This window comes from Mixophyes fleayi, chromosome 7, assembly GCF_038048845.1.
Source record: "Mixophyes fleayi isolate aMixFle1 chromosome 7, aMixFle1.hap1, whole genome shotgun sequence".
NCBI lineage: Eukaryota > Metazoa > Chordata > Amphibia > Anura > Limnodynastidae > Mixophyes > Mixophyes fleayi.
The window spans coordinates 143,035,215-143,056,373 of record NC_134408.1 but is presented as its reverse complement, the minus strand read 5'-3'; the positions used below and the strand labels follow the sequence as shown (position 1 = coordinate 143,056,373).

Sequence of the window (21,159 nt, the reverse complement as noted above, 5' to 3'; positions counted from 1 at the left end):
TTCCTTTTTTTATTTTTAATTGAAGACAATAATTGCTGTGCAATTTTAAATGAGGCGTTTTTGTTTCATGGAATTTGTAGTAATTGCTGCTGTAATTGTGCAATTTGTACAGTGCAAATCAGTTTTACAAAGATAGTATCAGTCTCTGTTTTTTTTTTTATTAATACAGTAAGTCTCTATCTCTCCCACAAGTGGGAGAGTAACGTGATGATTCAGTACTTATTCGTGATAAAACCACTTATTGTAACATTTTCATTACTGAGTAAACCACACGTTTCATCCATGGGATCAACATTTTGAAGATAATCAAAGCTCAGATCCTCTCATTCCCCCAACAAATGGACATTAGAGGATATTCTAAAAAAGAGTTAGTTGGAGAACAGAGGAGTAAAATATCAGAACTTAAACAACCTTTTCTTTACCACTCAATTTTCTTTTAAAATTGACAAACTAAGTAAGTTTATTTTTGAGTCCAGGGATCAAGCATTAGATTGTCAGCTCAATTAGGCAAGGAAGTGGAGCATGAATACAGCGCTAAATAAAATTACTCCACTGAAGCATAATGTAAAAGTTGACCAGCAATCCTATATACATAAGCACAATAATAGATATAGATAGATAGATATGTAGATATACATACATACATACAGTCATGGCCAAAAGTTTTGAGGATGACACAAATATTATTTTTCACAAAGTCTGTTGCCTCAGTTTTTATGATGGCAATTTGCATATACTCCAGAATGTCATGAAGAGTGATCAGATGAAATACAATTAATTTCGAAGTCCCTCTTTGCCATGACAATGAAGTTTATCCCCAAAACAACATTTCCACTGCATTTCAGCCCTGCCACAAAAGGACCAGCTGACATCAGGTCAGTGATTCTCTCATTAACACTGGTGAGAGTGTTGACGAGGACGAGGCTGGAGATCACTCTGTCATGCTGATTGAGTTAAAGTAACAGACTGGAAGCGTTAAAAGGAGGTGGTGCTTGAAATCATTGTTTTTCCTCTGTTAACCATGGTTATCTGCAAGGAAACATGTGTAGTCATCATTGCTTTGCACGAAAAGGGCTTCACAGGCAAGAATATTGCTGCTAGAAAGATGGCACCTAAATCAACCATTTATCAGATCATCAAGAACTTCAAGTAGAGAGGTTCAATAGTTGTGAAGAAGGCTTCAGGGCGCCCAAGAGCGTCCATCAAGCGCCAGGACCATCTTCTAAAATTGCTTCAGCTGCGGGATCGGGGCACCACCAGTGCAGAACTTGCTTAGGAATGGCAGCAGGCAGGTGTGAGTGCATCTGCACGCACAGTGAAGCGAAGACTTTTGGAGTATGGCCTGGTCTCAAGAAGCCATTTTTCTCCAGGAAAAATACCAGAGACAGACTGATATTCTGCAAGAAGTACAAGTATTGGACTGCTGAGGGCTGGGGTAAAGTCATTTTTCTCTAATGAATCCCCTATCAGATTGTTTGGGGCATCTGGAAAAACGCTTGTCCGGAGAAGGAAAGGTGAGCACTACCATCAGTTCTGTGTCATGCCAACAGTAAAGCATCCTGAGACCATTCATGTGTGGGGTTGCTTCTCAGCCAAGGGAGTGGGCTCGCTCACAATTTTGCCTAAGAACACAGCCATGAATAAAGAATGGTACCAAAACATCCTCCAAAAGCAACTTCTCGAACCATCCAAGAACAGTTTGGTGATGTACAATACCTTTTCCAGCATAATGGAGCACCTTGCCAAATTGATAAGCAAGTGTCCCAGGGATCAAAAGATTGAAATTTAGGGTCTTTATCCAGGAAACTCCCCAGACCTTAATCCCATTGAGATCTTGTGGTCAATCCTCAAAAGGCGGGTGGACAAACAAAAACCCACAAATTGTGATTAGGCAAGAATGGGCGGCCAGCAGTCAGTAATTTTAATCCAGTATACCATAGCTACAATTGACAAAAAGGTCTAAAAACACTGAAGCAGCAAACTTTGTTTTTCTCCAGTCTCATTAGTGTATATATATATATATATATATATATATATATATATATATATATATATATATATATATATATATATATATATATATATATATATGTATTGGTTTTCACAAAGGTCAGCAATATACTATTATTTTCATGAAATGTTGGTGGTTATATCTAAGATTTCAAATTTGTTAAATAAATACACCTCAGTATCCCTGTGAATACCTCTTGGAATTTCTGATAGTGCCTCCCATGCCTGGTGGTAGCACAGTTCTAGATCTAAGTATTAATATGAACATTAATGCTAGTTTAATGCTAATTGGGTTTGTGAAGTTTTAAAAGCTCTTCTTTTAAATCACGTTGAGCTCGTTCACGCCTGTGCTGTTCAGCCGCTGATCAACATCTGAAAACCGCTTTAAGAATAGGGTGAGTGGTTTCTTACAGGCCTATTCACACCATTGCGTTCTAACATCTTAGAACGCAGCACGTCCTATTTGTCACGTGTTAATGCACGCTGCTAAAATAGATTATATTTGTAATCGAGAAACCTGTCGAGTCAGCACTGAAAACCTGATAAAACGCATCCTTAAAAGGTGTCTGGCGCGGTTCGTGTAAAATTTTCCATGGAACTCGTTAATTACAAATAGTTATTTTAGATACAATCTGAGACATGTATTAGCCCAAAAACCGTTTTTCATTTTTTATTCTTTAGCATGTTAACTATTTGTGTTGAAACGCTACTTTCATCATCAATTTATCACTTTGGTTTTTGTACATAATATTTTGTTGTGGTTAAATTGGATTTCTCTTCCTTTTATCTGTATAGTGCTTTGAATTTTTAGACACAATTCGAGTTACGAAGCCGAGTCCATGTTCCCCGTAACCTGATTCACAAATATGTTCTATATAAATAAAAGACTCTTCATTTTATTATAGATGCAAACATGAAACTTATTGCAGATAGAATGTGTGCTTCACACAAACGAGGGTTACCGCTGTGTATCAATGTGCTGCCGAAACCAGGGACCACATGTTTTTTACTTTGCATTGTTAAGTTTGATATTTATTTAGGCAAATTGAGCATATTTTGTATTTTATCGAGCATTACATAAGATATTTTTCAGCTATTTTTTTTGATTATGACATTCTCTCCGGTTATATAGTGCTAAGGTCTGAGAATGGAGGTGTACCTTGTTGCTGGAGGTTATACTTATATTGTCGTTCCTCCGTTATTTTGTTGGTGTAAATTCTACGTTTTCAGGATATAGGTTGTCTGGGATTATGGCACCTCATCTTTATTTAATATTTTGAGTGGTCATTTTATGTATTCCTTTAATACTTCTAAAATACAGGTATGTATTGATGTCCTCTGTTGTCTACATTATTAGATACAGTGTAATCTAGGTCTAACAACAACTGAGATGACATTTGCATCAATTTCTGTTTGATAGCAAAGAATACCCAGAGATGATTCTATTTGGATCTGCAGGACATTCAGTTGTGGAGTTTCCTAGTGATATCTTTGTAATGGCGATACATCCACAGCATGCTTGTAGATATATAGTACACAAGTTAACCCGTGCATGATACTCATGCATTCTAGTCAAATCAAGCTACTTAAGGTGTTAAAAAGGTTCTTGTCATGCATTTGGGCCTAGCTCAGGCCTCCTCAGGGGAAGAGCGTTACTTCCCGACGCAAGCGCCCTTTTTTAACGTGGTTTTGTCCACGTCACCACCTCATCATTTTTCTCCATCACCTCATCCTTCATCTTCATCGCCACATCCTTCATCAAGATACTTAAGGTGTTAAAAACTCCCCACTGTCACCCCCGGCAACCACCAACCACTCCCAACTGTCACTTCTCCTTCAAGAAATATATAGGTCAGTGTATAACTCTGCCCAGCAGGTGGCGCTGCAGCTTGGTTTTTTTTTCCCACACACGCCACTAGGCATTTATATAGTAGATAGCTTTCACTGGGAGAATTTCTGTATTATTAGACCCCAAGCTCTTTCATAGAAACCAATATGAATTGCAGCATTTTGGGCTTGCCCCATTGGCAAAATGAGTTGGCAATTATCTGTTAACATAATTCTCCTTATCTGGTTATAATCATGACGTTGACTTAATTGGTCTAGCTGTGAATATAAGGCTACATATAGATTGCTTATTTGTTGTATTAAATAGTGCAGATATTTTAGTTACTGCAGGTTTCTCAGTTCCCTGCTTGGAATTAAATATTTTCAGTGCAAATAATTTACGTTAAAATCGATGGGTGCATCAAAGATCCCGGCCATGCCTAATGGACATAAATCCTGCTTTCCAGAGCTGTTTATTGACTGATGTTTTACAATCTAGAAATCTCAGCCTCCGTTTCTTATCTTTCAACTGGTAGTTCTTTTAATTTTGATAGTCTGGTTGCTGTCGGTGAATATAACAAATTGTATTCGGGTTGGCTTGCACAGAATGGGAAGGAGTCAACTTTATAGTTCTCTTTATTTAAGAAAAAAGATTAATCAAGGAAAGTTAAAATATACTGAATTAATAATTAAAGACAAAGAGGTCTTCATGTGCCCATTAATAACATGTAAAGTACAAAATACAGAGGACAGTATAAAGGCAATGTATTTAAGAGTACAGCTCTAGTAGTTCATAGTGAGACATCAGATTCTATAACCTTGTAGTGAATAAATGCTGTTAAATGAAGGTTTTGGAACAATCGGTTTCATAACACAGGGGAAGACAGTGTACCCATAATGTTGTATTAATGGGAATCGTCAGGTTGATGAGGGCAAACAATTCAGCATTTCAATTAGGCTATCGGGAGCTCTATCCAGTTCTGCAGATAGTTAGACGTTTGCTGGGGCTATCTCTCTTGAGAGATTTATGGATGATTATTATTATTATTAGTATTGTAATACATGTTTGTATGAAAGTGGAACGGAAAGAGAATAGGCTTCAGGTAGAACACGACTTTATTTGAGATTGCAAAAAAAAAAAGTTATCGCTAAAAGGTTTTAATTGATGAAAATAAATGTAATTTAGAGAACAAATGCCAATGTCATTATCCAGAAATGTAATGGAAGATGGATTGAGTTTCTCTTAGGGTAACGGCACAATCCAGCAAATTGCCATAAGCCACCTCCTCCATCTGATTTTGGTTGCAGTGTGGTTAAATGGGAATTCCACAGTTGTTGAACGTGACTGACCTATCACACTGATTGTCTTAAACAGGCCTGTCCAACCTGTGGCCCTCCAGGTGTTGTGAAACTACAAGCCCCAGCATGCTTTGCCAGTAGACAACCTGTTGATAGCTGGAAGGGCATGCTGGGACTTGTAGTTTCACAAACATCTGGAGGGCCGCAGGTTGGACAGGCCTGGTCTAAAAGAAGCTTCATTTGTTTACACTGCCCCTGAATTCTCTGTAACTAATGAATGAAGTCTCTTATAGAAGAAAATGTACCTGCGGGTGGAAGTTGTGTTACCTGATGGTTAGCGCTATAGATGGGAAATTAGCAGAGAGAGGAGGTAGTAGGTTTAAGTTTAGCTCTATAGCTCTAGTAAGTGAGTCTCTAACATTCTGTCTCCTGACCGTCTACGCCGCAGTGGATCTGTAACGTGAAAAATGCTTCCCAGTGTAGGACGGGACCCGAACTGAGTCAGCTCAGAGCTGTTATTCATGCAGAGTGAAAACAAACTCTACGCCAAATTATAAGACTTTGGTGTGGAAAGAATCCCTGCTTTCATCACAAAACTCTTATAGACGCAAACAACTAGATGGAATTCAACTCCCCCATTTCACTACATACTATGATGCCATTATGCTTAATAGTTGTGGAACGGACTAAACTGTGTATGATAAACAGTGTGTAACTATTGAAGATTTCCTTCAATACCACATAGAAATATATCCTTGGCTCCGCAGATTCCCCATCTTACAACATCCAACTATAGGCCCAACATTAATAATTGGACTAGATTGCACAAATTACATTTTATCTCTTCTCCAATCTCACCTCTAACACCTTTTATTTGCAAATCCTGACTTCCCTTCAGGACTTCCAGAAAAGAACTTCCTACAATGGAAGCAGGTGGGAATCTTGCGTGTTGACCAGCTGGTGTCCTCATCGGGTGTGTTCTCCTTTGGTGATTTTCAAACTAAGTGGCAATTACCAAGTTCTGAGATTTGGCGCCATCTCCAATTGAAGCATTTTCTGGTGTTAAATGACATACGTAAAGATGTTAGTAGGGTGCTCACGCTTTTTTTGAGTCCATATTGAAACCTACTACATGTCCATCGCACTTATCTCAGATTTTTAAATTGCTAATGGAAAATTTGATTAGATCTCCCCTGAAATTTATAGGAAATTGGAAACGAGATCTAGATTCTGTAATTGAGGAAAATGATTGGTTAAATATTTTTTCTGCCACCCAAGCATCCTGAACAAATGTATTAGTTGTAGAAACTAAATACTATCATTATTACTGTAGATTGATAAAGTGTCACAGTGCTCTGCAGCACCGTACAATAGGGAAAACGGCACAGCTGAAACAAGAGGAGCGAGTGTGGCTCAGAGTGGAGATTGGGACAGTTGTGAAGGTGCATTAGTGTGAGTAGTATTATCGGGAATCAGGTCAGCTCTAAAAAGAAAAAGTAATGGGATTTCAAAGAGCTTTTAAAGATTTGAAAGCCGTGGGAAAGTCTGTTTTGAGCGTGGTAGGGAATTCCATAAGTGGGGGGAGCAGCACGGGAGAAGTCTTATATTCCTCCGTCTCATCCATGTGTCTGTCTGTCTTCCCCTCCCTTTAGATTGTTCGCTCCTTTGAGCAGGGCTCTCCTACCTTCTGTTTCCATCACTTTTAACTGCGCTCTCCAGCTACTCAGCTCACCGACTCTCGGTCCCTCTGCCCTCTGTCTCCTCTCGCTTCTCTCCGCTCCCCTCAGTGACTCTCAACCTGTCATCTGTGCCCACCCTTTTGGGCCATAGTTACCTGCCTATACTCACTTTTCCCCTCCCTCCCTCTCTTTCATGCTGTGCCTGAGCCCCCAGAGTTATAGTGCTTACTGTTACTTGTACTGTGCTGTTTCACCTTGTACTGTGCCATTGTTTGTTTTGTCCTTGTACGGCGCTACGGATACTTTGTGGCGCCCTATAAATAAAAATTAATAATAATAATAATAATAATATTGGTCAAAACCCTCCTACAATAAAAATATTTAAAGTCAGCCTTGAATATAAAGTTTTGACTAGATGGTATCGATGTCCAGATCTTTTGGCTACATTCTGTCCTGGGGTTACTAACTTGTGTTGGAGATATGGTGTTGCAATATGTACTAATATGTATGGTGAGAATGTTCTAAAATATGCAGTTTTTGGAACAATGTAATTGCCCCTTCCAATATATTTTTAGTGTGAGTAATCTCAGACTCTCCTTCTTTTTGGCTTCTACAAGGAAATGGAAAACCAATTCCCTAATACAAAAAAATCTTTAATTTAAGCTGAACTGTGCTGCTAAAGCAGTGATTCCAGTTCTCTGGAAATCCCCCATACCCCGACGATCAGGGAATGGTTCACCAGGATAGAATTTGATCGAAACATGGATGAAATTATATTCTGCTCAAATGACAAACTGGATGATTATTATGCTACTTGGTGTAATTGGTTGAACTTCATGGACTCTGATCTATAAAAGCCTATAAAATTTTCTTTATCTTAAATTATTTGATTATTATTTATGTTGAGACCTGACTATTTTAGATCCTATGATGAGATCAATATGGGCTCGGATTTGGAGCTATTCCTTCCAATCTCCTCCTTTCCTTCCTCTTTCCTTATATTTTACCCCCCACTTATGTGTATCCAATTATTCTTAACATAAATAGACAGTGGAATTCTACATATAACTGAATTTATACATAACTAACTTTGAATTGTTTTCATTACAATTTAAATTAACATAATAGATAGTGAACTACATGATATAACTGACTTTGAATTAATTTCATAATTATTTAGTTTAATATTTAATATATAAGGAATACGGTATATGCTATTCATTAATGACTGCATAGTGTTATTTCCTTTTAATAATTTCCACTTACTGTTATGATATATTTATATATGATACATGAGTGGTTTCTTAATAAAAATGATTTTGTTATGTGCCTTCCTCCAAAACGTGGTCTATCCAGCCCTTTATCTCATTTCCACAAACTTGCTATACAAAGTGAAGTTTCCTTATTGTACTGCTCTGCCGGGCTGAAGTGGAAAGGTCGACACGTTCACAATGTCGAAAGTTAAAATGTGCACAGGGTTGTAAAGTCGACATTTTGAATGTCGACAAAAGTAGGCAGATTAAAATGGCAAGAAATGTAAAATAATAATAATAAAAAAAAAATGCCCCCCTCCTTCCAACAGATTAAGCAACCCTAGTGCTGACAGCCTCTTCTGGTACTAGCAAATTCGGCAGGACAAAAAGCGTGTCATTACCAACACTAGACTTTGCCAAACCTGCCCCAGGCCAGTCAGCAGAGGCTTGAGCTCAAGTCGTGGGAGATATATTGTAAATATGACCACTGACGCTAAGAGCTCATTTGCGCCAGGAGCTCCCAGGAGCTAGCATTGCCTCGCATATTATTTTATTTATTTTGCCAGCCCAAGGATCCCTGGATTTATTAAAAATAAAGAGCCTGGATCTAGGTGAGGAATAAAGAGTGTGAATGATGGATGTTTTGGGGTGTTTTTATTTCTATTAAAATTAGTATTTGGCAGGCTAAGCCCCTGAGGGAGTCCATGGTTTGTTTTTTTTAAAATTTCTGACCCATGCTGTACATCCTCAGGTAGAACAGCCTGGGGATGGTTTGGCATTATGGTAGTGGACCCCACATGTCGGGTTTCCCTGCTGCAGTGCTGCTAATAATAAAAATTGGGATGCTTTTTGTCCCCCTGATTTTGCTAGTACCAGTCCAGGCTGGCAGTACTCGGGTTGTTTTTTTGTTTTGTTTTGTTCTTTTACATATATTGCCATTTTAATTTGTTTACCTCTATGTCAACACTTAAACACTGTACACATTTTACATGTCAATATTTTAACTGTCAACATTATGAATGGTGTGTATGCTCCGTACTTAATTGCATCCTCGCACCTCCTGTATGCAGACTTCTGTGTCCCCGCAAACACTACCATCTTGTCTCCCAAACCAATGTACGGTGTCAGAAATCGAGGTGCGCCCTTGCCAGTAAAGGTGTTTGACATTACCAAAGAGTATCTTGCCTGGTTTGCACTTCATAAATGGGGCCAAATATATTTCTTGCATTTGTTTCCTGTTACTAACTGCAGAGCTCTCATGATTCCTCCACTGAACAGGAAGAAAGTGATCTACTTTTTAAAAAATAAATAAATATTTTTTTAAATAATGCATTAAGAAGGCTATTCCTTGTGGTAAACAACATAATTACTTTATTGGGGTCTTGCTAATCGTAGTGATTGATTGGAGTATATGACCGACTCCTCGCCTTCACCCGGTTCTCAACATCCAGATCTTCCCTCTTCTCCTGGGCTGTACAGTTTTTCCACACCCGCTAACTGTGTATATACAGATGGATTAGCAGAGCACAGTACAAGTCTTATAAATTACACATAAAAGGTAAAATGTCGGTGTGACAGCTGAAGACCTTTCTTGAGATTGATTAAAGAAAGAGATGGTTGTCTTGTTTCTGCAGAGAGTTAAATATCAAAGCACTGAGGTAATAATTTTGTTTCTTCGGAGTTTTCATCGATTTCATTTATTAAAAATGTGATGTAATTTAGTGGCATTACAGAAGACGCTTGTTTCTCTGTTTTAAAGCCAAATTTGCGCACACTTTGATCTAAGTCGCCTTTTCTTGGTTATATAACTGAGTACTATACACTTGTGTTATTGATCAGCAATTTATGAACTTGTTTTTTTTTTAGAAGATATTTACTATCATTTATTTGTTATATATATTTTAGAAAAAATATATTTGATTTTGGTTTTTTTTTTTGCACAAATTCTAAGACGACCTAAAATGCAAGAATTGAAGTGTCAACTTATAAAACAACCATAAAACTTTCTATGTGTGACCTTTGAATGGCCAATATTGTTCTCTTTAAGTGTTATTACTACCAGCATGGTCATTACTGATTGTTTAGACTTTTGCATCACGATAATCTATATGGGCAGCACGGTGGCTTAGTGGTTAGCACTTCTCCCTCACAGCGCTGGGGTCATGAGTTCAATTCCCGACCATGGTCTTATCTGTGTGGAGTTTGTATGTTCTCCCTGTGTTTGCTCCGGTTTCCTCCGGGTGCTCCGGTTTCCTCCCACACTCCAAAAACATACTAGTAGGTTAATTGGTTGCTATCAAAATTGACCCTAGTCTCTCTCTGTCTGTGTGTGTGTGTGTGTGTGTGTGTGTGTGTGTGTGTGTGTGTGTGTGTGTGTGTTAGGGAATTTAGACTGTAAGCTCCAATGGGGCAGGGACTGATGTGAATGAGTCCTCTGTACAGCGCTGCGGAATCAGTGGCACCATATAAATAAATGGTGATGATGATGATATATTAGGCCACAGCAGATCATTAGGTTTGGTACATGATCTTCTACACTAATTCGCCCCTTAAACCCGTTTCAGAATTGCCAAGTGGTGGCTATTGCTGCTGGCACTTTGAAATGTAATTATGGAGAAGGTGGGTGTATCATGATACCTCAGGGGTGAGGGGAAAGGAAATCTGATCATCCTGACCGCAGACACTGTATGGGTCACTCAAAAGACCCATTTTTTCAATAGGAAGCAGCCTGTGATAAATGGGTTACCTGATGGTAAAGCGTCTTACGTTTACCAGTACTGGTAAAGTACTAGTAACGCAGTCTTTCGTTCTGCAGCTATGGGGATTTTTGCTTTATTTTTTTTAAGGATTTTTAATGCCCATTCTTAATAGTTTTCCATTATATAAAAAAAAAAATAATGGTGCGAAAGTGCTTTCAATTATTTAATCAAGTTCCAATTATCTCCTTGTGGTATATTTACTAAACTGTGGGTTTGAAAAAGTGGAGATGTTGCCTATAGCAACCAATCAGATTCTAGCTGTCATTTATTCAGTACATTCTACAAAATGACAGCTAGAATCTGATTGGTTGCTATAGGCAGCATCTCCACTTTTTCAAACCCACAGTTTAGTAAATATACCCCCTTATATTTGTTTCCATCATACTGAAATCCTCTCGTGTGTGCTTACTATTCAGTCATAAAAGTAGACTAAAATCCTGCGTGCTTATGGTTTTGGGTAATAAAAAAATATTTAGTTCTTTTTGCTATTTTTTTATTTTTTTAAAAAAAATTCTGTGAGGTGGCACAACGACACCTCCTAGTTCACGGAGTAGAACATAAATGAAAATATGATGCATAATCCCTTGCAGACTTTTTAAAGATGAGAGCATGAACGTTAATTAAAATACACTTGAAGGAGATTGTGCAAGTATCACCTAGGTGCCGCGTAGTGCGCCATAAAAGGAGGCGTGGCCTGTTGTGCCTAGCTCTGTCCATGGTCATGTCTGGTGCCGCCCAGGGGTGTGTCCAACACCACTTGGTGGACCCTATAGTGCGGTGTGCAGCAGGAAGGGATTTGTTTTTGGTTGACACACTAATTAAAAGTCTTGTACCCAACACCACTCAGCTAGGAGAGACCTGTGATGCCTGATGCGATCTCCGCACTGAAAAAATGGAGATGTTGCCTACAGCAACCAATCAGATTCTAGCTATCATTTATTTAGTACATTTTAGAAAATGACAGCTAGAATCTAGTTGCTATAGGCAACATCTCCACTTTTCAAACCCGCAGTTTAGTAAATCTAGCCCCTGGTCTTCTTTTAAGCAGTGCAAATGCAATCAGCACAGCTCATCTTGGGTGAAATTATCCTTTTTGGCAAGAATTTATATTTAGGCAGTTCTTCCATCTAGATAAATCTTTTGATGCTATTAAATTGAAGAGGAAATTCCCATATTTTAACCAGGGGGTTTACTGATGATGAGGGGTTAGGTTGTTTGTGCTTTTCTATTAGTAGGAAGTCTAGTAGTGACGCCCTCCCTTCTTCTGACCTGTGTAAATAACCATTTAACCCTCCTTCACTCCCTAAGACCCTGGGTCCAAGGGGATAAATGCAATGTATCCTGAATGGCTATTTACCCCAAATAAGAGACCAGGCAATTCTGCGGCAAGTTCCCCATCCAGCACTATCACACATTGATCCATGGTCACAAGCGATGTTTCTTTGGCAAAATCTTAATATACTTAACAGTGGCTTTAATGCGCTTTGATAAATAAACCACTAATTGTCCTCTTCACTGTGACCTTAGTAACAGTGACAATACAAGGACAGTGGGTCTTTAGATAGGGACAAAGTAAAGAGCCATCAATCTAAATCCATTTTGATTTTTTTATACCCCATTCCACTTGCAATGCAGGATATTCTTCTGGATTTCTAATATTTATCGAGCACTACAGACATTGTCGGCATTTAGGAAGAAGGAAATATATCCTCCCTGTAACTGGTTAGGTCAGCACCGAGTTAGCTGTAGCACAAAGTATAGCACTAGAGGACCAGAAACCACTCCGCAGAGGCAGTATCATCGTAGTGATCTCGCCACACAGGGAGTTCATATTTATAAACTACAAGTTAACCCGTGCATGATATTAATGCATTCTAGTCAAATCAAGCTACTTAAGGTGTTAAAAAGGTTCTTGTCATGCATTTGGGCCTAGCCCAGGCCTCAGGGGAAGAGCGTTACTCCCCGACGCAAGCGCCCTTTTTTAACTTGGTTTTGTCCACATGTCACCACCTCATCATTCTTCTCCATCACCTCATCCTTCATCTTCATCGCCACATCCTTCATCTTCATCGCCACATCCTTCATCAAGCTACTTAAGGTGTTAAAAACTCCCCACTGTCACCCCCGGCAACCACCAACCACTCCCAACTGTCACTTCTCCTTCAAGAAATATATTGGTCAGTGTATAACTCTGCCCAGCAGGTGGCGCTGCAGCTTGGTTTTTTTTCCCCCACACACGCCACTAGGCATTTATATAGTAGATAAGTAGCAACGTGACTCACTACAGCGATTACCAATGACCATGACACTGCTGAATGCGGTCATATCAGTAAGGTGAGAGGTGACTTTATGTAATGAATGTGTAGTTAGTGATGTGGCATTGGGTAGGAAAAGTGTATGTGTAAGGAGGCACAGCGGAGATCCATGAGTTTTAGTCTACTTTACAGTGAGTGGGAGGTCTCCCAATTTTCTGGACTGGTACATTAATTAGTTGAACCTGGCCGCAGGCAGCGGCTCTGAGTCACAAATGACGCGTTGGCATGTTAAATCATTTTAGAGACTATATAACATGTGAGGACAACCATACTCGGGATGGAGTTCTAGGAACGAAACGCCTAAGGTTACCTCAGATTTTATGGTGATGTTGCTGGCTATATACTGTATATACTGGAAAGTGTGGAATCCGTGGCACTTCATTGTATTTCGTCCAGACGAAAGAAAGCTCATTATTGGACTTGGAGCCATATTTCACACAGATAAGCCTTTAATATTTTTACCCATTGTAAGGGTTTGTAATTGGCACTTCAAAATAAACCTTGTTTGTTAGACTTTACACCTGGGTGGCCATTTTTCGATCTGTGTTTTCATGTGTAGTGCAAGAGTATCGCTGTGTGACTGCACTGGATCTGTTTGGAGAAAGATCAGCCTCAACCAAGTTATCAACAGATAAGAAAACCGTCCCTTATAAAATGTACGCTGCTTTTTTTTTCTGACTTTGATTAATGGTATTCAGAATACTACACAATGAGCACCCTTTTCTTATATTTGTTTGTAGAATTTCCCACAGCGGGTCGTGAAACTTTGGAAAGAAGGAGCTGCTGAGATGGACATATTTTTGGAGTATGTGTATTTCTTGCTGTTAACACTAACAGCGAGAAATACACATAGGCTGTATAATCTATATAATTTATTGTGTCTGTAATACACATACCTGTCCATTAGCAACTGTTGTGTGAGACAATTTATTCACAGAGCTTGGATCTATTATGTATCGCTATCAATATGAAATCAGCACATAGCTATAGATAATACTGACCTGTTGATCTAACCCCTAATGATACATGCCCTGCTTCTGGAAGGTTTAGCGAATTATCTGCCACAGCTCCCAGACTCTTCTACGTTTGTTATGTTTGTTGGGTGCATGTGTTTTGTAAGCTACTTATTTGACTTGATTCAGCCCAGAAAATGGCTGGTGATTATTTGCTTTTTTTCCTTATCAAGCAACTGAAATTTGGTATGTGGGACATTAACTGACGTTGTCAGATTGTTATAAGAATCTGTTTTAGTTGTGTTTGGCTGCAGTAAAAACACCTGTTATGTGCATTCTGTAACATTTGTTACACACAGATAGACATGAGATGAAGTGGGCTGGCTTAGAACAGTTTGTAGCCAATCAGAGCTTTCAGCTCATTCAACCTCTGTATTACAAGATAAAAGTGGGAGGGGCTAGTGTTTGTATTTATAAATCCAAGTAGCCAACCTGGGTACCAATATTTTACCAAGAACAGAGAGTAGCAATGGTAGTCTCCTATCAAAGTGGCGTGCGAAAATTATGGTGTCTAATACACCCCCCATGTATTTAAGAAATCTCACTCATATAGTTTGTCCTTATCTGCCTTTTTTTTTTTTTTTTTTTTTTTTTTTTTTTTTAAAAATGTGAAAAGCTCAAATGAGCCTGTTCTCTTTTTAAAATATGCTTAGAGATCTTATCTCTTTATTTTTAATGTTTAAAGGTAGCGTTGGCAACATTAGTCTTTTATTGGGGATTTTATTGAAGGTATAGATGTAAGTCTCAGTGCTGGACGGAAACAGTCCACTCCTAGGGGTATATTTACTAAACTGCGTGTTTGAAAAAGTGGAGATGTTGCCTATAGCAGCCAATCAGATTCTAGCTGTCATTTTGTAGCGTGCACTAAATAAATGACAGGTAGAATCTGATTGGTTGTTATAGCAACATCTTCACTTTTTCAAAACCGCAGTTTAGTAAATCTAGCCCGAACGTCATTCATTCTCACAGTATTGGTTCCTGTCTGGCTGCCTTCCAGTAAATATTTTATTTTTTATTACTGCAGAAAAATAATGTTCACTCTCCCATGTCGGTAATGGTCCCATCAGTGAAGTAGGCTCGTCACAAGAGCTGACACTCTGTTATTTTCTATGGTGAATGTAATCTCTGTAATATGGAAGTTTTCGTTCTCCCACCTTGTGTGAAGTATTGTATTCTTCAGGCTAGAATTTATGATTGTTTCTAAAGTTTATGAAACTTGTTTATGGACAAAGTTTTCATATCATGTGTATGAGCGTCTGGGTTTTGTTGGAAATGGTGGTGATGACTGCGTACTATATAACAGGCATTTGGATAATGAGACCAGTTGGAAATTATTTCTGTTTTTCAGATTTGCTTCTCAGTGTGAGAATGATCTTTGTCAGTTAGATGCACATGAAACAGAAATGCACCTTTTGTGGTTTGAGAAAACTGCACGTTTTAGTGGTGGACACAGGTGCATCCTCTCTCCGTTCTCATTAAACACCCCCCGAATGCCATCGTAGAAGTGTTCTGATTTTTGTTTTTGTTAATTAGCATTAGGGGAATAAAAAAAGGTTTAAATGCCACCAAGATTCAATGACTGTAACATCCAAATATCTAGATCTGTGGGTTTAATTAAACTTCCTGTTGTATTAGGTATCATTGTACACTGGCATGCCAAACTGCAAATGGAAAGAGAGAGCTTTCAACCAAAATATTATGTAGGTTACCCATACTAATCCAAGGTCCCTGCTCTGTTTAAGGGAAATCAATGAGGTGGCAGATTGCGGAGAGATGAGGTGCCGCTGTGCGCTTCGCCTCCTTTTCTTTTATCGCTCCCTCCCTGCGTCGCATCGCTCTCATGCTGATCTGAAATGTGTTTCTATCCCAGACTGGCGTACCGCGCTTCTGCAGTGACCCACTTAACCCCCCTTGGGGTCTCTTTCAAGTCATAAGACGAGCAGAAGATGGCACCTCTGTAGTCTCCCCTTACACTGCAGATAATCACTGAAACACAAGCTCTTGGTGTGCATCCAAAATGAAGGTCAAGGCCGGATAAGAAGCAATAAAGGAAGGCTTAAATAAATCATACCTCTACCACGAATATCATATCCTGGGTGATAAAATGCTTTACAAGAAAACGTGACAAAAGAGTTCTCTGGCTGAGCATTTATTAAAGTGAGGAGGAAAAAAAATGGCTGACTAGCGGCATTCAGACTCCCAGCCATCATAATACACATTCCTGAGATGTTCAGATGTTTTCTATATTCTGTTCAGGTGCCTGGTACTCTGTACACAGCTTTCCCTGTCTTCCCTGACCTGATACTTTGTATCTCTGTCCCTCAGGAGGGAGGGACATCTCTGGAGTGAAACATGCCACTTTGTCTCACTCAAAAGCTTATCTTACAAATGTTGCACTCTCCCTTTCTCTCTTATGGCTGGATTACAGTGATTTGTGACAGTGCAAAGAATAATTTCATTTAAGTCTTTGCAGGGAAATTTAGCTATCATTGAACAGGAGGGCCATGAACTGAAGCTTTATATACTAATGTAATTCCCATGATCGAACGTTTAATTCTCTCACACTTGGGTGTGTTCTAGCAGGTTATTTCCTGTGCTATTAATTCTGGACTTCCATCGTCGGCCTAAATCCTTAGCATCCAAGAGCTTGATATTTGGAGTTCTTTAGCCGGTGGCTTCTTTGGGTATATGACACTGAAAAATAAACCTAGTTTGAAAGATGGTAAAAGTAATAGACTTAGGCCAGGTTTAGGGAATTTGTGACACTTTGTATGATGTAGTACAGCTAGTACCAGTATGTGTACTAGGAAGTAGTTCTACTGCTGCTAAAGAGCCACAGGCAGTCCCACATAGACGTTAGATATATATATATATATATATATATATATATATATATATATATATATATATATATATATATATATATATATATATATATATATATATAAAATCTCTCACTCTCTCTGACTCCCCTTTAAAAAAAAAAAAAAAGGTAAAGATTGCTACTAGAGGCATGCTTATATGTAGTCAGGGTCGCACGCAGGGGGGGGTCCTGGTTCTCCAGATACCCCTCCCCTCCGAACGAATGGGCGCTAAACATTGCCCCTACACAGCAGTACTGTACAGCAGCAGCGGCGTTGTCAAAGAAGCGTCCGCGGCGGTGCTGTATTACTACAATACAGCACTGCCACGGATGCTTCTTTGACAGCGCCGTGGCTGCTGTACAATTCAGCATCACTGAAATGAAGCTGCTGCGCATGCGGCTGCTCTCTCTTTTTTTTTTTGGGGGGGGGTGGGGGGCTTAAAAATCCTGTGTTTGCCCCTGCAAGACTCTCTGGTTGGCAAACAAAAATGGCTGCCAGATACAGTGAGTCAGCTACACAGACACAGGCTCTCAGCATGTCATGGAAGAGGCAGGAGAAGGAGGATGTCACAGTGCAGACAGAGCTCAGAGGGGCGTTCCGAAGCCCGTCTGTTTAGTACATTAAGTGCCATGGGACACACACACGAAGTGGGGGGTATGTCATACTGCCACTTCTATTGCCTTCATTGTTACACTAATAAATTCCATTCACCAACATCTCCAGTACAGCCACTTAGATGCCTCAACTTTGACCACCCTGTGTGTGAATGTATATATGTGTGTGTGTGTGTATATATATATATATATATATATATATATATATATATATATATTATATTATATTAGTGTGTGTGTATAAAATGCGTTTTATTTTCAGCACAAAGGCCCCTTGAGTTTGCAGCTGCTCAGGGGTTAAGCTTAATTTATATTATCTGTGAGGATACATTAAGATTATGCCTGTTGTTGCTTTAAGTAACAACATTTGTGAGACAGTCCCTGCAGCTGTGTTGCTTCCCCAGGGGTCCCCTCGCTATTTGCATGCACACTGCGACTCGATCCCACTACCCAATTACGCTATTGCTAAAAACAAATTGATTGAGAGATAGAAAATAAAGAAATGTTCCATTAAATTGTCTTAACCTAGTTCCTACCCCTGCTTTAAGCAGATCAATAAATATTACATGCATTATTCTTTCGATTTGCTTGTTTTTGTTTCCCACTTAACCTGTGCATTGCTGAAAAGCCTGGTCAGCCTGGGATGCCTCAGTGGCTGTTTAACTACAAATCCCAGCATGCCCTGCCAGTCTCTGGCTGGCAACAGCACCCTGTGCCATAGGTTTGCCTACCTTGGATGTATGTTATCCTCCCAGTGTACCAAGTGACTGTTAGGGGCATTGTTTTACATGATATATTATGCAGCAACATTTCCCCCCATTATATAACTGTATATAACAAGGAGGTCATGCGAATATACAAAAGAGATAATCAATAGTGCTTTGAAGTCCGTTCCTGCTGCTGTTAGGTCTGAGCCCTTGAAGGGGTTAAATAACTAATTGGCTCCTCGTTTTGCACAAGATGCCGCGGTTGTAAGTTATGTGTTAGTCGAGGTCTCTCGCACATTTGGTGCCCTTTTTCCAGAGTTGTTGTAAGGTCAGAAAATAACAGCTGGGTCTGCTGCACAGTACGGAGGAAAATAGATTTATACTGGGAAAATGACATAAAGCATTGCGCTAATTGCCCCATTAAGCGGTGACTTTACCAAAGACAGCCCACATTTATGCTTTGTTAGAAATAAAAAAGAGAACGCAAATGCCAAATGCAAACGTAAATTGACATTTTATTTTTTTATTTTTTTTGCCAGAGCTGCTTCAGAATCTAATACTTCATCTTGTATAGCATATTGGTGAGAACTGAACTTCTCTCCCCTTCTTAGATTTCACAGTCATGTTGTATGAACAAAATATTCTTTTACTTTCTCCTCCACTCTAAGTGCCGCCATGCTGAATTGACATTTTGTTGTGAAACCCCATTTATAATATTGTGACATGTATTTCGTAAAGTGTACCTGGCACTAGAACAGTAGTCAATTATTTTGTGGGCTGAACCAAAACCCATGGGAATGTTACTAAGAAACAAGGAACATTTCTGAGAGTGCAGCCTATCCATCCACTAGGAACCACTGACATCACAGAGAATGCAGCCTATCAATTTATTAGGAACCAGTGACATCACTGAGAATGCAGCCAATCAATTTATTAGGAACCAGTGACATCACAGAGAATGCAGCCTATCCATTCACTAGGAACCAGTGACATCACTGAGAATGCAGCCTATCTAGTCACTAGGAACTAGTGACATCACTGAGAGTGCAGCCTATCTAGTCACTAGGAACCAGTGACATCACTGAGAATGCAGCCTATCCATCCACTAGGAACCAGTGACATCACTGAGAATGCAGCCTATCTAGTCACTAGGAACCAGTGACATCACTGAGAATGCAGCCTATCCATTCACTTGGAGCCAGTGACATCACAGAGAATGCAGCCTATCCATCCACTAGGAACCAGTGACATCACAGAGAATGCAGCCTATCCATTCACTAGGAACCAGTGACATCACTGAGAATGCAGCCTATCAGTTTATTAGGGGCCAGTGATATCACTGAGAGTGCATGCTCTCAATGCACCATGAACTGGTGACATCATTGGGGATGTATCCTATCTATCCATTGGGAGCGAGTGACATCCCTGGATCTTGAGCACTTGTGTGAGCAACGGGTACCCTTTAATTACAATTTCAAGTGTTGTTTTTCTTAACAAATGTGACCAGATTTGATGCTTTCCAACTTCTTCCCCCCCCCCCCCCTTTTTTTTTGCTGTTAGTGGAGAGGTGACTGTTGAGCCCCCAGACATGAATATGAAATTACTGACAAGTGCGTCTGATTGGCCGTTTTGCTGGAATATTTTGTGCTGCGTTAGCTATATTTGGATTCATCCTGTCACTTCAGATGGAAAGATAATTATTGGCATCCAGTTGTTGCTGACACAATTTCCGCCAGGTTTAGGTGCTAAATGTAGGTATTTGAGTGACATAAGGAGGTTTTCAGTGCAGATTCTCAGAGGAGAGAAGCATGCATGCAGATTGCAGAAGTATAATTTAGCTGAATTATGCTAAATAGCAGAATATATTTGAAGCACTTTTTACGATTCGTTCAGTTTGATTTGCCATTCCCTCCATAATAAGGTTCCTACCAAACATTCAATGATATTGACATATTAAAAATATATGCAGGAATGGACCTTTCTCACACACTATATTATAGTGTGGTATTAGCTAAACAAATGTCAGGGAGGTGACCTGAGCAGTACAATATTCTATTTCATCTGAGAGAAGAGACCTTTCCGTTTCTTTTTTATTTCATTTCCAGTTCTGAAAACTACAGACATGGCCGTTGCTTGTAAGGTACTTCACTAATTGTCCTCGCATTGTTAGGTAACTTATTGCTCTGCACGCCGTGCTATATATGTAAATTTACACATAAAAGAGATTTATGAAGTAATTTGGACCAAATAGCACATATGAAGGGTCACCCATGGCAACCAGTTGGGTTTTCATTCAGGTATAAGTAAAATATCTCTCTATTCCATAAACACTGGATTATTTTTCTGTTTTGATCAGGAGATTCTGAGGTCAAACCTGGTACTAACTTTAAATGTACTAGTTTCCAACACACAGGGAAGAGCAGCCATTTTGTGGACAGAGAGACTGCATTCCCATTTCTCAAAATGGCTGCCATGTATTGGCTCACTAGGAATTAGTGATGACATTGAGGGACTGAGGTACATATATAGAAAAAGGGATTCCCAGTGTTGCATTTGGTGAAAAGACCACCTTAATATGACTTGCATCTAACCGCTCCTGGCCCCAGACGTCCAGCACTTTCTAGTATTTGTTCTCTAGGATGAAATAAAGAATACCTTGTTGGATGAGAATAACCTATGAGGTGTTAGCTGGATTTTTAGGTTCTCTCCCAGGATATGGCCAAAATGTTGGGATCAGCTGGGTCCTAAATGCAATGTTTGTTTTTTTACTACCTTACTGCTTTTAATTTCACTTATTCTGCGTTTAACACTGTTTGGTT

The 21,159-nt window shown here is 39.3% G+C and overlaps 2 protein-coding genes across 4 annotated transcripts in view; both read left to right on the top strand.

Moving 5' to 3' along the window:
- R3HDM1 (R3H domain containing 1) overlaps positions 1-21,159 on the top strand; it is a 255,260-nt gene that overhangs the window by 82,082 nt on the left and 152,019 nt on the right.
- ZRANB3 (zinc finger RANBP2-type containing 3) overlaps positions 1-21,159 on the top strand; it is a 95,957-nt gene that overhangs the window by 2,847 nt on the left and 71,951 nt on the right. Inside the window, exon 1 of one of the 3 annotated variants that reach the window (XM_075180954.1) lies at positions 9,559-9,626. The exons of the other annotated variants lie outside the window; for them this stretch is intronic. The gene's annotated coding sequence lies outside the window, so the exon portion shown is untranslated. Of the gene's footprint in view, positions 1-9,558; positions 9,627-21,159 lie in introns of those variants that run through there. 3 annotated transcript variants of the gene reach the window in all.